This window comes from Myotis myotis, unplaced genomic scaffold, assembly GCF_014108235.1.
Source record: "Myotis myotis isolate mMyoMyo1 unplaced genomic scaffold, mMyoMyo1.p scaffold_m19_p_5, whole genome shotgun sequence".
Lineage (NCBI taxonomy): Eukaryota > Metazoa > Chordata > Mammalia > Chiroptera > Vespertilionidae > Myotis > Myotis myotis.
In genome coordinates this window covers 60,954,862-60,969,772 of record NW_023416357.1, presented here as the reverse complement: position 1 = coordinate 60,969,772, position 14,911 = coordinate 60,954,862, and positions in this window count along the sequence as shown.

Below are 14,911 nucleotides of genomic sequence, written 5' to 3'. Positions count from 1 at the left end.
GTGTTTGCCCCCTGGTGGTCAGTATGCATCACAGCCACCGGTCATTCTAGTTGTTCCACCATAATGATTGCTTAGGCTTTTATTATATGGGCTAGAGGCCCTGTGCACGAATTCGTCCCTCGGCTTGGCCTATGGGATCAGGCCGAAACTGGCTCTCTGACATCCTCTGAGGGGTCCCAGATTGCAAGAGGGTGCAGGCCAGGCTGAGGGACCCCAGTGTTGCACGATCAGGGTCAGGGAGGGACACAGGAGGTTGGCCAGCCAGGGAGGGACTGCAGGAGGGCTCCAAGACGTGTCCGGCCTGTCTCACTCAGCCCCGATCGGCTGGACCCCAGCAGTAAGCTAACCTATCAGTCAGAGCGTCTGGCCCCTGGTGGTCAGTGCACATCATAGAGAGCGGTTGAGCGGCCTTAGCATATCATTAGCTTATTACACTTTGATTGGTTGAACGGCCGACCAGCAGCTGGACACTTGGCATATTAGGCTTTTATTATATAGGATAGGAAAGGAGCAAAAGGGAAGGCCAGAGATTATAGGCAAGTCATTTGGGCAGCTTTACCAGGAAGCCGCAACTTTATACTTCCCAACAGAGATGGTGGTTACCCAGAATGGGTATGGACACTGCAAATGCATGAAAATTTGGCAATATATAATCCCTCAAACCAGTGGTTCTCAACCTTCCTAATGCCCCAACCCTTTAATACAGTTCCTCATGTTGTGGTGACCCCCAACCATAAAATTATTTTTGTTGCTACTTCATAACTGTAGTTTTGCTACTGTTATGAATCATAATGTAAATATCTGATATGCAGGATGGTCTTAGGTGACCCCTGTGAAAGGGTCGTTCGACCCCCCCAAAGGGGTTGCGACCCACAGGTTGAGAACCACTGCCTTAAACAAAGGAATTCTTTCTCTTGTTGCTCTTGATGTGCTTAGCATGTGACTCTTGGCTCTCTTGCATCAGCCCATATGGCCCATGGCCAGGTGGACCCCCACAGGCAATGGACTGATGGTCCAATATGGAAAGGAAACTCTGGACACTGGCTCTGATGTGGGCTCTGCTAAAGCCCCAGCTATACTTCTTCTATGACTGGACTTGGGGATGGGACTTTAGAAACCCAGGGGTGTAATTCCACAGAAATAAAGCTTTCTATCATACCTCATCCTCCCATGGGGGCCTTCGGAAATGCTTATTCCAGCAGTATCCCAAGAACCCCACTTCCATGAGCAACCATGGGAGAAGAGGCCCTCTCCCCTCCATTGACATCAAATGCAAAAAGTTGAGTGCAAGCTGATGGAAAATATATTTTCAAGAGTACCCAAAGATGTAAGATAGAAGTCCTGATTTGTTTTGGGATTTCAGCAATGTTTAATGGCAATGTCAACTTGTTATCAACTATGAAGGGCATAGTGAAAAGTTGTGTTTCTTTTTTAAGATTAAATAAGCACACAACTATGTTGAAAGCTGTTTGAGTATAAAATATGATTACTCTGTAGAAAAACATTTTTTCACCATTATAAGAAGAAATATAGAGGCATAAGAACCTTTTAGGAACCTCTATCTAAGGCATCCTTCTAAGAAATATGTAAATAGATTTCCACAGCTTCCTGTGCACTTGGAGTTGATATGGGAAAACTAATATATTTGGATTAAAAATATTTAATCCCATGATTGATCCCACAAATATTTCACTAACTCAAAGCAAAAGCAGAATATTTTGCAATATGTAAATAAAGAAAATTACTTAAGCTTTGATCACTTATGTTGTACTGAAATCACTCATTCAGGGTTGAAATATTATACCACCTGTGCCAGTACTAAATATTGTGCTCTTTCTTTATTTCAGCAGTTCAACTACCATACCAGGACCAGAAATTCTATGATAAATGAGACCCTTGAGGACTTTATAGACTCAGAGTTAGGAAGAAAGATGGGCATTTTTAAAAAGTTATAAGGTCTAATAAAATAATAAGTGCAGGAAGACAATACACAGGTTGCATGGAGGAGCAGGTGATTAAATTTGCCTGGGGTGGCAAATAATAGTGATTATGGATAGCCTACTTAGTTCTATTGCTGCCGCAACAAATTATTACCAATTTAGTGCTTTAAAAGAATACAAAATTATGGGTTAAAAGTCTGGTTGGCTTGGCTGGTTTCTCTGCTTCTGGTTTAATGAGGCCTAAATCAATATGACAGCTGGCTGAGCTCTCATCAGGAGCCTCCCGGAAGAATTCACCTTCATGTTCAGATTGTTGGCAAAATCCAGTTCTTTGAAGTTGTAGGACTTAGGTCCTGGTTTCTCTTAGAAGCCACTCTCTGCTCCTTGAACAGAATATATTTAGCTTTCAAAGGTTCATGTGATTAGATTTGGCCCATCCAGATAATCCTGCCTAATCTCTCTATTTTAAAGTTCATAACCTTAATTATATCTGCAAATTCCTTTGCCATGTAACAGAACATAGTCGCTAGATTCAGGGATTAAAGTATGGATGTGTTTAAGAGACCATTCTGGCTAGCATAAACAACTTATTTTTTTTTTGAGACTGAAATATCAAGTTAGATCTAGAAACAGAAAATGAGTATATCTACTTTAGGAATGAACTACATAAGTTCATATAAAGACCTAAGAAAACCTATGATAATATCAAAAAATAATCTAGAAAAGAACTGTGTTCAGGAAGGTGGAGAAATGTTAGACACTTTACTACGTGAACAGACATAACAGTAGCATTAATACACAAAGATCATGTTAGCGTGAGCCTAACTCAGCTTCAGCCTGGTGGAGTGGCCTCATACATAAGTTCCTTTCATAGCCTTCTCACGAAGAGAAACAAGCAATAAAAAAGTTAAAACAACTTCAACAAAAAGATTCTCCCTACTCCTCCAATTACTGCCCAATATTTGCACCATGCAGAATGTAGCACACATTTGCAATGCTGGAAGAACTCCTGGGAGGAAGGACTCTGAAGTCAGTAACTTAATGAGTTTTGACATTACTACTGTTAAAGTGGCATTATTCATAGAAGCTAGTGGATCCTAGAGAGCTTTGAATTACACATGCAAGCTCTGATTTCTGTCCTCAACTTATTTCCTCCTCCCCACCTGGGAATATTAAGGTATATTTAAGCTTATGAAAAAGTATAGATTATACATGTGTATATGTACAGTGGGATGAAACCTTAGAAAATCACAGCCATGATTATGGGCATTAGGTACTGAAAAGATTGGCTTGTCATCAGAGAGGAACTTTGAAATTGGCTTCTCGGGAAATGGACGGTGTCCATTGATTTTTGCTAGGTGGATGCCTAAAGAAAAAAGTTTACTAGATGTAATTTTAAAGTGTATTTTTTAAATCCCTAGCCCAGGAAGACTATGACTACTTAAAGAGTGGATCTGGGGAATAACATCTCAGCCTCATGCCTATGGAATAAACATTAGTTCAGGTCCTCAAAGAAGCAGATGCCAAACAGATATAGAAGTGCAAGAGATTTATGAGAGGAAATGCTTCTGATGGGGAGAAGGAGGAGCTGGAGGAAGCAGGGAGACCTGAGATAGCATGAGGAAAGGTGAACCCTGTGATAGAGAAAGGGAATAGAGAAAGAGGCGGGAAGAGACTCGTTGCAGCACAGCTTGCAGAGCATTTGGCCAGGTTGATAAGGAGTCCTTGAGCCAACATCCTCTGTCAGAGGAGTCCAGCATTTTGCAGCAATTGGTCTTCTTAGTACCTCCCTGTGTTCCGTCCTTGGCTGGGGGTAACTAGTGAAAAAACATGGTTTTGGCATCAATGTAGCGATAAATTCAGAGCACATTCTACAAAACAGGAGATCTTAATGGAATATTTTTGTGTCTGCCACAATTCACCACTTGTGCCACAGATAATCTACTTCTGAATTCAGCTTTAGAGGGACTACGTGCTGCTTGGTTCCCTTGGGCCTCGCTTGCTGAAGGGGATGTATGGAAGGTCAGTGAACTGTAGCCCCCAGCCAAAGGGACAGTTAGTGGGGAGAATTGTGGCCTTGGGATCAGCTGCAGCCAGAGGAACCCTTTCCTCCATTGGGCTTTTCTAAAAGCTGGCAGCTGCCTGTGTCATCTGATATATAAGCCAGCACCACACAAGATATGGAATATGTTGCCCCTGATCCCCAAGAGGCCTACTGGATGCTGGGCTTCCTTCTTTGTAGTAAAGAATGTAAGCTGTATCAATTTTCCCTTTACTTTGGGGAAGTTCTGACATACTCTTGAACATTGGACCCCGAAAACTGCACTAAGTGGTTTATTCCTGAATCTTTGCAGAGTTTATTTCCAATCATATGTATCACATATACGTTATCAAGGCTGCCAATCAAACATCCTCCCTTGCTCATGATGTACAAACAGCATAATGTCATTGATGTGATGAATCAGAGTGACATGCCCTGGGATGCCCACACAATTCAATTCAGACTATATTACAACAGAGGTTTGGACAGAGGGGAGAGCGCAGTAAAGTATTCCTGAAACAAAACTCTAAATGAATAGTCTTTACTTTCACATATGAATGTGAACTGTTTCTTCTTTTATTATCATAATGGAAGGGTAACCATTTTCCAAGTCAATAACTGTGTATCAAATACCTAAGACCTTATTAATCTGTTTTTGCAATGATGCTTCATGCAGGAAGGCAAGTAACTAGGGCTGCTACTTGGTTAAATCTGTAGTAGTATACGTCATTCTCAATATCTATTTGGGTTTCTGAGGGGCACGCTTAGTGAACCTAGTGGAGATATGATATGATAGCACTACCTCTGCAACCTTTAGATCTTTAGTGGTGGTAATAATCTCCAACATCCCTCTGGGAAAGTGATATTGTTTTTAATTTATTATCTTGCCTGGAGAGGATGACATTTTAAGAAGCTGCAATTTGTCCTTCCCCACTGTCATACCTCTTACCCCACAAACCAAGAACCCAATGTGGGTATTACTCTAACTGTTAAGTGAAGTCTAATTCTACATTTGGGGATTGAGGAAACAGCCATTGGGTAGATCTGTGGACAGAGTGAGTCCATTGTGGATTAGATTTTATTCATTCTCCATTTATTTCCTGCCATGCCTAAGCATCTATTCTCACACAGGGGCATGATGATGTTCTGGGTATTCAGTATCCATGTCAACTCACAGTCAGACTCTGTGTCCAATTATCTTCAAATGTGTGGGTATTCCACTTTCATTAGCGTTCAGTGGTATGACTTGGGAAATCAACACAGCTTATAATGCTCTGTCGTGTTGCAGAGTTCTTCCTCCCAGGGAAGTGACCACCTCTTCAATCAATGTCTCCCAAACCCCAAAATGGCATAGGTCTGGAAACGGAGCTTTTTATTGAAGTGATCTCGCCAAACTTCTGTGTCTCCATTCCTGCTTTTTTTTTTGCAGGGGTGGGGGGCGGAGTTGTAGATGTCTCCCAATACCCTTGGTGTCTACCCATCAATTTTATCCTAGGAACTCACTGCTCTTTTAATCATCTTCAAAACTCCCTATAGGTCAAGCTCTTTGGCTGCCTATTTGACCTTGCCTGTCATGACAATAACTCCCACCCTCCCGGCTTCTGGTTCAAACACTGAATCCTAGCCTGTCGTGTTGGGGCACTAGAACCCCCAGGTGTTATAAAATCCAGCACTGAGACAACTTTTTGTACTGTCAGCCCATGCCTTCAGAGGAGAACCACTACCAAAATTCTCAATGATCCTGTACCCTTGTCATCAGCACATGCTAATGGCCTTGATGAATAGTATGATGTCTGGGCCCTCCTCTGAAACATAATCGTATGGCTTTTATCTTCTTATCTCATCTAACATATTATTCCAGCATGCTCCTTATTTCTTCCTCTATTTTCTTCCAAGGAAACTAAGGTATTTCTATTTTACTTAATATTAGCCATCACTTTCTCTGGGTTTCTAAGAGCAACCCTGGGGGAGAATATTTTTATTGCCTGGAGTCCTTGCCAATTTTAAACCCAAGCTTTGTTAGGGTTCCCCACATAAATGAATGCTTGCTTTTCTGGTCTCGAATGCCATCCTTCTGATCAAGTACTCTCAAAATCCAGCACAGTGGCACGTCCTAGCCTGCATATGCATCTAATTTTTTTGCAGTTCCATAATATATTGTACCTCTCTTTATTAGGCCCAGCAGATTCTTTCCTATGTTATGATAGGATTTAACCCTAGTTACCAGCCTCGTAGCCAGGAGAAAAAGTGGGGGCACTGTGGCCTCACGGCAGGGAGAACTGTGCAGTGTCTTAGAGCAGAAGGAAATAACTAGATCTTACTGGGCAGGAATGGGACACCTCTCTGAGCTCTGCCAATACAGGGGCGTCTATAGAGTCATCATCTACATGGACATCCTTCCAGATGTCCTCATGTTTTAGGCCTCAGAGAAAGGCTTTGATCTTAGCAAAAGGAATTGTCCTGGAGGAGGTTTCTGATGTCTCTGAAATTTTGCAACAATAATGATCAAATTTTCAATTTGCTGCAGTGTCTGTTTTTCCCCTCCAGGAAATAAAGATCTGCATTTAAGCTACCAAAGAGATTCTCTGGAGCTCACATTTAGTTGCTAATGGCTTGTTTACACTCCTCAGTTTCTCATTATTCCTCTGCAGGGCACCAATACAATGTCCTTTTTAAATGCTGCCCCCTGCCCTCATATTTTTCAAATGTCTGAATCATTGCCCTTAAAAAGGCATTTATTTCTACTGAACCCTATTTCCAGATCATGGTAGTGAAACCATTAGCAATTAGTGTACTGTCTTGTGCCACAGACTCTATGCCTCTCCTACCACTTAGAACATCTTTTTCACCTGTAGGGTAGTGATTGATCCTGTCTAATCCCAATTTTACCAGCTACTTTTTTGTACCAATCTCAGTAAAATTTGTGTAATTCAAATCATCAGAGAAGAGATGCTAATGGGCTTATTTGTACAAAACATTTATTGGAGAAATGAATGTATGGGAAAGACGGGTAGGAAGTCAGAGTAGGCACGATTGAAGTCTGACTCCTGGGAAGGAGAGCAGGAAGGAAGTAACATTGGGTGGAAATAGTCTCAGACCACAGCACACCTCTCCAATGGAGCGTTCATAAACCAAAGTCATCCACCAGAGGTCCTATATTTTTCAGGAATGGACCCACCATGGACAGCATTTAAAAAGGATCCATGCCAGGAGCAGCCCATAAGAAGCATGACCTTATAATAAATGCTATAGTAGAAGCAGCAGGGCCACCCGTCAGCACTCCTTATGGCAGATCTCTTTGGTGCACTGTCATGGTTGCCACAGAAAACATGAATGAATGCTGTGTTTTCGGAAGCTATCCCAGGTAGAATGTGGGATGGGAAACTGTCAAAGGGAAGTACCAAATTCTTGCAATGCAATGCATATATGAAGCAAAATTATGACTTAGAAAGTACAAGTACAGTAAGTGTTATTGGAATGTAACTTTTGATGGAGGTTAAGAGTGGAGGTGAATAAACCAGAGGCTCAGCAAGAGGCTGGATCATCCCACAAGGTGGAAATACAATGTGAAATGAGCATGTGAGCACGGCTTCTACCCCAAACTTGCTTCTAGAGCAAAATCTTTGTGCAACTTGGTGTTGCCAAGTTCATCATGAACTTAACTTTAAACTGCTGTAAGTGCTTAATTATCAAGCCTCCAATATTTGTAAATTGAGCTGCTCAAAGTTGTCTAGCTGAGAGAGTGAGAGAAACTGCTATCTAGTCCACACTCTGCTTTCCAAGCTTTGAGCCATGGCACAGGGCTATATCTGCCAGGACAAAGGGCTGCACAAAGAGCTATTCATTTACCAAAGCACTACTCTTGCTCAGAGAGTGTGATTTTTTTTTGTTTGTTTTCCTCACTGGGAGCAAAACATTAGGCTAGAAAGGGATTATTACCATTACATGAGTTCTTTCTATAGAAAATAATTTAGAATTCCGTATTTCTTCTTTATATCTTAATTCTAGGACTTTCAAGTATAATGCATATTTCAAAGAATCATATTCATGTAATATATAGATAATCAACTATCAGAATGACTTCAGATAGATCCACATAGGTATATGGGTAGTCAGTAAAAGAAAAAAGTGTGAAAGTATCATCCAGTGTCCCCAGTTTAGCTGTCATATCAGTGCTCCTGTAATTTACCTCATTCAAGGTAAGAAACAGTGATGTATAATTTAGTTTTTTTCAATGTCAAAACAAGATTTCCAAGCCTTCCTGTTGTCAACACATTTATACAGAGTACTTTTCCCATCTTTATGAAGATTTCTATTTCTACAGTATTATGCAGTACTCAGTGGATTTGCCAAGATGATACAGGACACTAATAACGAAATCAAGCTTTTCTTTCTTTCCTTTTCTTTTCTTTTCTTTTTTGTCTTCTATACCAGCATTATCACTTTAAAATAAATATAAACTTTTCTTTTCACCACTCATACTTGCTCAGGACTGTCAGATAAAGAATTGGTGATAAAATGTCACATGGTATTTTGATATTTAATTTTCAACAGTTTGCCACCAAGATAGATGTAAAAACTATATATCATATATTCTGTTTTCCTTTCCTGTGGTACTCCTTTCTGTGGGAAGGTTATATATCCCTATCCTGTTGAAGTCAGTCATGGCCAATAGACTTGGTTTGGTGTATGACAGTTCCAAACAGATTTTTTTAAATGCCAGAAATAGGTTTGAAATATCTCCATCCTCTAATACATTTATTGGCAATATTCCAGATGGAAACTGCTTCATTAAACTGAGTCCCAGAACAAAGCAGTTGTAAAACAGGTTCTCACTTTGGCATATAGCATGAAGAAGAAATATACAGAGCATTTAACTCATACTCAAATTCAAGTAGTTTCATTAAAAAATTGTTATTTTTAGCATGGGTATAAACACCAAACCAAATCTCCTAGTTTTTTTCTATGAAAAATAACCAAAAAATTCCATCTTGATAGAGTTGGAAGTACATCTTCTTTGTCATAGATTTTACCTCAAAATAATGGGAAGTGCTTCTAATTCCAGTTCATGTTTCAGATTCCAATATAATAGTCTGTTGCAGTTATTTGTGGTACATGGGTAGCTAAGAAGTATTGTTTTATTTTTGTTTTTTTTTTTGTTGTTAATCCTCATCCAAGGATAATTTCTCCATTGATATTTTAGGAGAATTATGGAAGGGAGTAGGAGAGACACAGAGGGAGAAACATCAATGTGAGAGAGACACATCAATTAGTTGCCTTCCTCATGCACTCAGACTGGTGCTGGAGATTAAGCCTGCATGCAACCCAGGTTCATGCCTTTGACTAGACTCAAACCCAGGACCCTTCAGTCCATGGGCCGTTGCTCTAACCACTGAGAAAACCACCTAGGGCAACAAGTATTAGTTTTGACAAGCAATTTATGTTAATGACAATAACATTTAAAGAATTTAAGAGCATCATCCCTATCAGAACTGTCCTAGTTATGCCTTGTCCCCCTCAAGCAAACTGCTAGTCTGAAAGGATGGTTAGAGACTATTGCTAACAAGATTATTAGGTTTTCTACTGCTGAATATATTACCCCATGTTAAAAAATATGAGTGGATTATACTAACTAATTATGAGTGGTGTCTCAAAAAAATGCCAGGATGACCTTCATCAGATTTAAGGAAAAAAGAATGTTTATTTGTATATTTATTTTTCTGTTTCAACATTGTTGGTTCGTATTCCTTTTGTATTGAAAATAAACCCTAGAGTAAAAGCAAGCAGGTTCAGAAACACTAAATAATAGTCATGGTCCAAAGTATTAATAAGCTGGAGTGCCTTTCCATGTTTCTTACTCCAATAGTTTTAGCAGAGATAGAAAAATACTCATACATCTAGTTGAGGATAAACTACATTAGTAACATCTGTTCACAGGAAAAGAAATTTAAATCATGCTTATTGCCAGAGCTCAGAACATTGATTGGCAAAATAAATGCTTAATGGATAGTTTTTGAATAAAGAAAATAAATTAATATATTTAAAGGAAGATAGTTTTGCTTTTGTCTTTTATATCAGCATTACCACTTTAAAATAAATATAAACTTCTCTTTTTCCCATCTTTCTCAAGATGAAGATTCTTTTCCACAAGATCCAAGCTATTGAGTACTGAGAAGAAAACTGCTCTAAGATGGGAAGACCTACAGAACAACCTGGCAATCACTGGAGTTACTGATATAAAAATAGATTGCTTTACATTTCAATTACAAAGGCATTAACTCTGTATAATTTTTCCTTCCACAGAAAGTCCATTAGCAGTTTTTTTTTTTCTTTAAATACCATCTTACTGATTATTCATATTACCTTCTGCATACTCTTTAGTAACATAAATTGAAGAATGCAGTAACATTTCCTTGGCCACTGTAATTGTCAAAAGATAATCATCTATATTTTCTCATCTAAATATTTGAGACAGAGACAAAGTCATCCAAGTGAATCCACTTGTTAATTAAAATATTTCCTGAAAGCGTATTTGTGCCACCCTTTCTGAGGGCATTGTGGTTTGATATTGGTGATTTAGGATCTATTAGATCTCTTAATTGCATGTTAGATTTCAACAATGAGAAACTTGCTTAGTTTGGAAAGCAAAATGTTATCTATCATTAGAGGTTTGCTTTCCCCTTATCTGTATTTTTTTTAAAGTGTATTAATATATTCATTTTCTTCTATCACTACTCAAAACACAGACTGTATTTACCTATATTATGTAAAAGAAAGAGCTTAAAACTAGTGACTTTTAGATGCATTTTTAAATGACTTGTCTTCTCTAATACTTAACTCCCATATAAGATCTTTCTGTGAATGAATGACAAGTTAAGCTTGCCAGTTTAGTCATAAATTCAGACTTAAGATAATCCTTTCATAAATTTCAGGGTGCTATGGCACCAAACCAATAAATATAGCCCATATAAGATGTTTTAAGTTACTTTCTAAAAACTAGGCTTTTCAACTCTGTGGCCTTAAAATTGATGGCCTCAATTCTCTACTTGCCTTGTAACCCTGATGGAGCTGATACAAGCATGATGCTCCTTGAAAGCAGAAGTGCTATTCTTAAATTAGGCCCCGTGACAGTGCAGAACAAGTCATATATTTAGGAGAAACTGTTTCTCGGGTGAATAAGATATCTTGACATGTCGATGGAATATGAAACTCAATTTCACAAGATTTTTCTGGTGCCAAAAGAGATTTAAATAGAGCTATCACTTTTAGTCTTAACAGAAAGAATGTCTACCTCTATAGACCTCTACATTCCTTGCTTCTAAATTTAATTTTATCATTCCTTATAAAGGCTATCACTCTTTAAACCTTCATGAAAACAAAACTACATTTCATTGTTGGTCTATTTTAATTTTTAGAAACATTGCTTCCAATTATTTCCTTGTTCCTCCCTCTAACCTTACTTAAGAATATTAACCAGACAGTTTTCTAGAGCTGCATGCATTAGAGAGAAAAATGGGGCTTAACACTATAAACTATATCATCTTAAGAAGAAGAATAAATAATCCCACAATCAGTGAAATATAGTATGTTAGAAGAGTATGCATATCCATCTAAGTAAAAATCAAGACCATTTTTCTAAAAAGCAGCATTAAAACCCGAGAGAGCTCTAAAAATCAAGAAGAAAAGCAATCAACAATCAGCTAAAAAAAGTTTTAAATTGGAAATCTAAGAGTTATTCAGAAATAAAAATTTTAAAATGAATTTATTTTTATTGTAATTATTCTAGGCTTGCTATCCTAGAAACATGTTTTATTTCCTAAATGGCTGTGCTTTCAAGAAGTATCAGATGGTATTTCAAATTTTTAAGTAAATTATTGTCCTAAACTTCTGCAATAACTCTTCAGTATCTTTACCTAACTTGCATTCTCCACTCATTACACCCAGGCATTGGTTCAGTTCTCCAAACCAAACCTCAGATGTTTCAACTAAATTTTACCTTGAAAGAAATGCATTTAAATCTACAGTTATCAGAAAAGGTAGATATCACAGTAGAAAAGAATAGAAATAGAATATGATTAAAAAAAACACACACACCACAAAATAGGGGTCCATTCACAAATCAGCAGTTATTCAAGAACCTTACATCATTTTAGAACATTACCTTTAGGGCAAACAGGTTATAGGTTAATTTCATGCCACTGTGTATTACTGCACCTTATTTTCTTTTATTCTTTGGTAACTAAAGTTCTTATAAATTCAAAATGTTTAAGTTATGGGTTGTAAATACCAATAATATGATAATTGCAAAGAATAACAAAGGTTCAAGGGAAACAAAGGAGAGGAAAATGTGGCAGAGGTGATCCCACAGATGGTGTTGGTAAGCATCAGGTAGAAGAGGTGGCCCCTCTTTGCTAGATTCAGTTAAAGCTCAGTCTCCTTGCTTTGCACTGCTGCTGGCCCTTCTCGACTGTGTGTTCATCCAGGAAGTGTTTTGAGAGGGAAGAAAACATTGAATGTTACCTCTCTGGAATTCCATGACTCCTCATTGCTGCTTTCACCTATGTCTGCACCATGTTTAGACCAGACTGCCAGGAGACACAGGTGACACATCTTGATCCATTTAATTTTCAAACGTCATTGCTGTGTGATACATGTTGAGAAAATAGAAGATAATTGGTTGACTGCATTCTTTATTTAAACCACAGTTTCTTAATAACTTTTTTTTAAACAGATCAGAGATCTATTTCACCCATTTCTCCCCAGGGAGACCTTGAAGTGCTGTACATGGTTGCACTTCATGGGTGATAGTGTAAACCAAGGAACCTGCATTCTGTGAACACAATGCCATGTGCTTTTGCCATGCAGTGTCCCTGACTAGTGTATGGTTTAGACAGGAAATCTGTACAGCCTTCTTGTCACCTCTAGCAGTTTAAACCCCTATCAACTTCCATTCTGTTAGAAGGCTCAGCACAGGAAGAGAAACAGATCTCACAATGACAATGAATATTGTTTTTATGATGAGAAATGATATAATCCAATTACTGCTATCAATTCACTGCCCAAAGGGACTGTGAACCCTTGTGTCACCTTCCAATTGTCTATTTCATTTATATGCTTTTCTTTTTATATCATTCCTCAGTAGATTGTTATGTCATAAACCTTCACTACATTTTATGGAGTATCTTTATAACATCTACAATCATCGGCTCCCAAGGATAAAGTCATATATTTCACAATGTGTATTTGTAAAGGTACAAATGCTAAAGGCATAAGCTAACATATTGGGAGGCTGTGGATGCTCACGCAAATTGCTGGCACTGGGATGCACTACCTCTTGTACTTTTCCTGTCCCAGTTATTTATGGCTAGTTCAGCGCAACTTTCCTTCTACCATCTGCTTAGTATCCCAGTTATAGAGCTGAGATTATTTTAATTAGGCTTGTCATAAGTGATTCACTGGTTGCTTAGACAGAAAGGAATGCCTGAGGTAGTATATGTAACATATGCTGCCAACTTTGACCCTCTGTGACTGCTGCTTATTATTATTTTTTTGTTGTTGCTTTTAAAAATAAAGCACATTTCTCCATTAAAGATAAACTTCAGCCTGATTCCATTCTTGGCAATATAGTATTCTGTCCTTTAGGTTGGATTATAATCATTATGTTATAAACTGTGCAAAATGACTAATGCTAAATAGCTATTCCCTGACAACAATTTAAAGTGGTGGATAATGCTGAATACAAATTGAAGTGTGTAGATTTCCACAAAATATGTGCAAAGTCAACATGAACTGCCTTCAAATATAAACCACACAAGAGTTATAATCTGTATTTTAAATTTATAATATGATTTTAATAAGAAGTGCACTACCTTTTATTAAACTCAACTAATTAACATGGCCATACTTAAAAATAAAAGCAGATATTTAGCTCTAGCTGGTTTTGCTCAATGGATAGAGTGTTGGACTGTGAACCAAGGGTTCTGGGTTTGACTCTGGTCAAAGGCATGTACCTGGGTCGCAGGCTCCTCCCCTGGCCCAGGTCCTGGTTGGGGCATATGCAGGAGGCAACCAATCAGTATGTTTCTCTCACATCGATATTTCTATCTTTCCCTCTCTCTCTAAAAGTCAATGGAAAAATATCCTTGGGTGAGGATTAAAACAAAAAAAAAAGCAGATATTTATGTTGGATAGATCTCTGTGAATTGACAATTATAATACTAGTGAAATTAATATGGAGGATGAAGCGATTGTGTGGATAGAGCTAAAATTTAGAGGATTAAAATGGGATTAGGCTGTCAGCTGCAACATGAGCTGTGTGAAATAGAAGCATTTCAATCTCAGGCATTGTTTTTAATTTCTTTTCTTTTTACTTGAGGTAAGATCCACATAATGTAAAGTTAATCCTTTAAAAGTATATAATTCAGGGGCATTTAGTACATTCACAGTGTTGTACCATCATCTCTATCTAGTTCTAAAGCATATTATTACCCACAAGAGAGTCCCCATACGTTTCAGGAGGGTATCATGCTTATTTCCACCAGCCCCTTGCGACCACTAAGTTGCTTGCTTTCTCTGTGGATTTACCCATTCTGGATAATTCATATAAATGGAACCATAGAATATATAATCTTTTGTGTCCGACTTCTTTCATTTAGCATAATGTTGTCAAGGTTTATGCTTAACCATATTGTAACATACATCAGTACTAATTTCTTTTTTTATAGATGAGTAATATTCCATTTTATGGATATACATCATTTTGGTTTTTTTTTTTCATTCTTCTGTTAATAGTATTTAAATTGTGTCCACCTTTTAGCTATAAATATATGTGTTGCTATGAATATATGTGTATAAATATTTGAACATTTGTTTTCAGTCCTTTGAGTTTATACCTAGAACTAGAATTGCTGGGTGATTGGGTAGTTATATC